This window comes from Nematolebias whitei, chromosome 9 (assembly GCF_014905685.2).
Source record: "Nematolebias whitei isolate Nwh7 chromosome 9, NemWhi1, whole genome shotgun sequence".
NCBI lineage: Eukaryota > Metazoa > Chordata > Actinopteri > Cyprinodontiformes > Rivulidae > Nematolebias > Nematolebias whitei.
This window is the reverse complement of record NC_056506.1, coordinates 43,327,715-43,333,761: the sequence shown is the minus strand read 5'-3', so window position 1 is coordinate 43,333,761 and position 6,047 is coordinate 43,327,715. Positions and strand designations below refer to the sequence as shown.

Sequence of the window (6,047 nt, the reverse complement as noted above, 5' to 3'; positions counted from 1 at the left end):
TTAACAAAAAAACGAAGTCCAGATGACATGATTCAACCTTTTTTGTTATTAACTGATTAACATTCGAACTCCATCTCATTTGTTTTGGCCGCCACAGCTAATCGACATGAGCTAATGCAGTTACGGCTTTAACTCGGTTCATTTTACTGATATTGAATTGAAATTTGATGTGGTAGTAGCTGAGAGTCATCCACAACACATATTCTGAGCATATTCTTCTCAGGTGTCTCTTGTAAATGAGTCCTCGGGGCTCAGTGGGATTTACCTGTCCAAATAAAGGTTGAATGAGCGTGACATGTTGCGATGCAGCGTGAGATCATGCACGTTATTTTTAAGGACTGACCAAAATATTTACAGCTTTACAGATCTTAGTTTAAAACCCCAAAACAGCCATTTTCATTGTTGTTATTTTTGACGTCCGTTAGAGAACGACGTGCGTTTCGTGGTTATTTTTATTGTAAATAATACGCACATGCAGTCAGAACACTGAGAAATCTTATACTTTAACAGCTTTTAAACCGTGGTGTGAAAGGCGGTGGGTGAGTTAGATGTTTTTTTTCCAAGACATGCTCCCCTTTAATTAATTTATTGGAAAGGATTACAGTCCAGATTGAGTTCATTCCTCCTGATGTCACTAATATAATCTGCCTCTAAACATTTCAGAGCCACTTATCTCCACAAGCCATATTTGTTCTTTTGTGTTAGCGGGGGTCTTAGCTGGTTCTGTCAGGGCTGAGGGGGGGGGGGGTTTATCTGCATCGAACGGCCGCCACTGCTCCTTTTGTGCTCAGCTTTCCCCCGTTTTAATCCTGTTTCACCAGAACAAGACGCCTCTGCCTGCTCTGCACCGCCTTTGTGCAGAACTAGGCCAAGCTGATGAGTGCAGATGCTGAAAAAAATCACCCTCCTCCACCCCAAAGATGTTCTTGTCCTCCCCTCTTGATAGATTTTTAGTTTGATGTCCGTGCATGAAGTCATTTGGCGCTTCGTGTGCTTGCTGTTTTTCTGAGAGCACACGAACACATCCATTCTTTCCTCTAAACGTTTAAGCTGCTGAATCAGCACCTCCAAGTCTGAGGCCATGGTCCTCAGATGGAAAAGGATGGACTGTTCTCTTCGGGTCGAGGGTGAGGTTTTGCCTTAAGTGGAGGAGTTCAAGTATCGGGGTTTTGTTCACGAGTGAGGGAAGAATGGAGCATGAGATTGACAGATGGATTGCTGCAGTATCTGCAGTATTGTGGACTCTGTGCCGGTCCGTTGTGGTGAAGAGAGAGCTGAGTTGTAAGGCAAAGCTCTCTGTTTACCGGTCAGTCTACGTTCCTACCCTCACCTATGGTCATGAGTTCTGGGTAGTGACTGAAAGAACGAGATTGTGGATACAGGCGATTGAAATGAGTTTCCTCCGCAGGGCAGCTGGACTCTCCTTTAGAGAGAGGGTGAGAAGTTCAGTTATCCAGGAGAGACTTGGAGTAGGACCGCTGCTCCTCCACATTGAGAGGAGCCAGTTGAGGTGGTTCATATATCTGGTAAGGATGTTTCCTGGGCGCTTCCTTAGGGAGGTGCTTCAAGCATGCCTGACTGGGAGGAGACCCCAGGGAAGACCCAGGACACGCTGGAGAGACTACATCTCTCGGTTGGCCTGGAAACGCCTTGGGGTCCTTCCAGAAGAGCTGGAAGAGGTGGCTGTGGAAAGAGATGTCTGGACCTCCCTGCTCAAGCTGCTGCACCCACGGCCTGACTTCAGAATAAGCGGAATATAATGCATGGATGGATGTTTGTTTTACTGGTGTATTGGTCCCAGATGTATTTATGTACCTTATTTAACGATATGACATAAATAATTTTGCTGACCCCCAGACTACGACTCACAGACCCCTGGCGGTCCTGCGACCCCAGTTTGAGAACCTCAGTGATACAGTAGATTTACTGTCAACACAAAAGGTTAAATCGTGTCATCTGGACCGGTTTCTTTAAGTGAGAAATGTTTTGTCCCCCATCCAGAGGACTTCTTCAGTCTGCAGCCTGCCAACCTGATCTGTCCCATAAGTAGCCTTCGCTGCTGTGTTCAAAGCCGACCTCCTGTTGGAATCTCAAAAGTAGACGTTTAACACATGCAAATAGAGCACACCCGTCCAAAACAATCATCATGTACATTAGGACATCCGTCCTCTGGATGGAGGACGAAACGTTTCTCCCTTAAAGAAACTGGTCCAGATGACAAGATTTAACCTTTTGTGTTATTATCTACCTGGATGATTGAGCCTACAACACTTGATATTTCCTGTCATCTCTGAATGTGACTCTGCCCCTCCCAATTTAATTTTATAAACCTGTAAAATGATCTAAAAGCGGGTCCTCGTTGGCTGACTGATAGCCTAACCTGGACAAAGACGTTCTCCGCACTCTCTGCACCGACACCTCAAGTTTTAACGAAGGAAAAACAACTAAAAGTGAATTTGGTTCTAACAGTGTGGCTGCTCTGGCCTGTGCTGCCCTTGAGCTTTCTGGATGAAACAAAAAGTGATATAAAAAGTTGAGAAGTGACGTAAAGATCACACCAGGTGTTTGATTGGTCTGAAAGATGCAGCGAGCTTCAGAGGATCCCCAAACAGATACGTGGTTGTAAAGTCGGCTGCGCTTGTAAACCGCTCCAAGGTTTTATCACGTTTTGAATTTATCTTTGATTTGATTCACCGTGGAAACAAAGACTCCCTGATGATGTTAGTCGGGGGTTCTGAGGAGCTTGTTGTTGTTTAATCCCGTCTCCCCAGACAGATTAGCTTTGTCACGACGACTGGGAATTGAACCACGACTGGTGCCCAGTTTGTTCGCAGAAGCAGGAGGGATGTTCACTTGATGCGACTGAATAATCAGGGGGAAAACACTCATTTAGTGTTTTTAGAGGAGTTTTGTGAACTTGTTAGAACCAGATAAGAAACAAAACGAGGTGCAGCTTTACCGGGGTTGGCGCACCGGATTGTTAGGCTCACTGTCGATTTTTGAGAAAATTAAGGACCCGCCCTTTTGAAATTGAGAAAAGTTTCTTATTAAGGTTTAACATTGACTTTTATTTCATGAAGTCCCTAAGTGACATCTACTGAACATCCTGATTCAGTCATGTGACTAGTGAGGGACTCTGGGTACTGACGACATCATTTCCAAAGTCTTGGTGCACCTGAGCAGCTAATGTGACCACTAAGCTAATTTTAAAAACTTTATTTTCTTTTATCAAAGAGGAGTTTCCACTGTTTCAGTGATGCTAATCCTTAGATAACATGTCATAGCTTGCATTTAACCTGCTATGATAGCGTTTATAAACAATTTGATAAAGAATAGCTTTGTCAAATATCGTTGTGACATATATGTGATATCGGGCAATAAACTCTAAATTGTACAATAAAAATCCATGTGACATATTTGACACAATAAGACAAATACTAATCATCTGCTTAGTCAATTTAGCTCATTCTGTTATTTTAGATAAATATATTTTTTGTTGTTCATTGTAAACCATATTTAAATAAAAATAAGCATGAACATTTATGAAATTACTATTTCCAAACGGGGAATACATTTACTAAATACGCCCATTGTGATCTATATGTCACATTTCAGATCTGTGCCAGTAGGTGGAGGTATTAAAAACAAAACATCAGAAATGTGTTACATATAATCCATTTGTTATAATTTAGAACCTCCATAATTTTCATGAAAGTGGAAATGGGTCTGGATTCAGGATTTTAAGTGTGCCTTATAGTCTGAAAAATACGGTAATCTAACTAAATAAAATGCGTTTTTCTTTGGAGGGAAATCAAAAAAGTATAAAGATGCCACGGCTAATCGACCTGACAAAACACAAAAGCAGCTACGTTTGTATACGTTAGCAGCAGAGAGTCATCTTCATCACGAACTTCTAACAGATTCACATACTATGGGTAACCCTCCTGCTGCCCTTGGGTCAAAACGGCCCACAAAGCTTCAGTTCCTTCACACCGGCATGTCGTTTCTTGAGAACATATTTTTTTTGTAATCCATCAAAGTGATGTAAAACCAAAGCCTCACTTTTAAAACTTTCGCCTTTCTGGGTAATTTTGACCCAAGGGCAGCAGGAGGGTTAAAACTTTGATGTGCAAGGCAGTGGGTGATGTGCATTCTTTCAAGGAATTATCCATTTATCTCCAAACAGGTCTATGTTTTGAATAAACTGAAATAACTTTTAGGCTTCCAATGAAGATAAAACCAACTTTATTTTACCAACTGAAGTAAAACTTGTTGGTGTTTCAGTTTGATTGTTGAAAAAGAAACAGAAAACTGAGTCAAAAGCTGGTTCTGGTCTGGAAACGCCCAGTTCCTCCTCATATTTTCCATCCGTCTGGCCATGAATGAGTCACACCGTCCTACTGGGCTGTTCAGGGTGGCAGCGAAGAGTTTTCTAAATAAATATTAGATGCAGAATGTAGAAAATGTTTCAGTTAAATAAGTAATTATTCAAGTTATTTACGTGGCAAATTAAAAATCAAAAGTTTTCTTCAGGCATTTGTATAATGAGCTTTGTTTTCACCCTTCAATTGGCTGTTTGAGATTAATAAACTGCTCATTTATCCATTTTTAATCTATCTAAAGCCTTAAATTAAACACTAAATCTAATTATTGACTGCAAAACGCAAACTTTTAATTTGAAATGCAAGCCTACATGATGGAGACAACTTGACGTTTTACTATTTTATTGACTTACAATTAGCAGAAATGCAAAATCGTTAGTCTTGTTAGTGTTTATTTGTGAAATACGTTAATTTATTTCAAGGTAAATGATTGGAAAATTGAGTAAGAAGCCTTTTTGGTGCAGTTGACTTTAAGAGTTTAAACAAGCCATCAAATATAATCAGTTAAGGAAAAACTTGTTCATTTATTCTCAAATATATTTGTTAATTTAAATACAAACATTTGCTGATTTTAGCCGCTCACATTTTGAGAAGCTTCTCTGTGCAGAGGTTACATCTGCAGATGTTTTTATTTAATTCATTGTTAGAATAAGAAGGGTTTTGGAAAATATTGAAGGAATTTTCCAGGATTTTTTTATGAATTTGGCTGCTCTTATAAAATGTTTTCTTCTTGCATGTAATTTGAGGATCCTGGAGAACAAGAGAACATTCCTAGAAAGAAGATCTGCTGATCATCAAGACCTTTAAATAGGTCTGTCAGGTCTGGGATCAGATCTGCTTCCTCCTCTCTCTCTGGGTTTTTCTCCTGCCTGTCACTTCATGACGTAAAACAGAGCTGAGTGGAAAAATAGAAATCATTTCATTAGCTGCAGGGGCTAAGCTGGCGTGCAGAAGTCCCGGTTTATCAGTGGGATTTCTGCAGCAGCATTAGCTGCAAGGCAGGTTTTCATGCCGGGCAGGCGGATGCTTTCCCCCTCGGAGCGTTTTCCAAGTGTCATGTGTCTCCAAACCTGAGCCAAGATAAGACGGGATCTAAAGTCGCCCAACGTGTTGCAGAGCGACGGATACGGCAGAACATACAAATTTCTTTTATCCTGATATGTTTCAGTTGAGCTGTTTCTGCAGGTGATTCACGTGACAAACTGCAGGAAATCACAAGCAGCGTCCATAAATCTGTAATGATGTGGTATCATTTGCAGTCAGATCGAATCTCATCTCTGTCAGACTGAGCCTTGACATATTATATAATACATCCAAACAAAATAATGCTTCTCTCATTTTGTCTGAGTGTCCTTTGCTTTAGTTTGTTAGTAACACACAACGTTTGTGACCTGAGCTGGCAAAATGAAACACGAGGAATTCTTTCAGTATTGAGTTATTATTGTTTTCAAATTCTCCATCTCAGAAAATTCATAATGATACGTAGTTTGTTGAAATTTTGTAATTGATCACCTGGACAAGTCGAAAAATAAGCAACGGACAAATTCTATTTTAGTGCGTAATTGCATCTAAGCTTAAGAAAGAAATTGCCTTGTCAAAATCCAAGATGACCACGCCACATATATATACATATATATATATAAAAAAATATATATTCTCCCCTAT

The 6,047-nt window shown here is 40.4% G+C and overlaps 1 protein-coding gene across 1 annotated transcript in view; it reads left to right on the top strand.

Moving 5' to 3' along the window:
• Window positions 1–6,047, top strand: part of LOC119414285 (microtubule cross-linking factor 1) — a 74,093-nt gene that overhangs the window by 29,165 nt on the left and 38,881 nt on the right. The gene's annotated exons all lie outside the window — the stretch shown is intronic.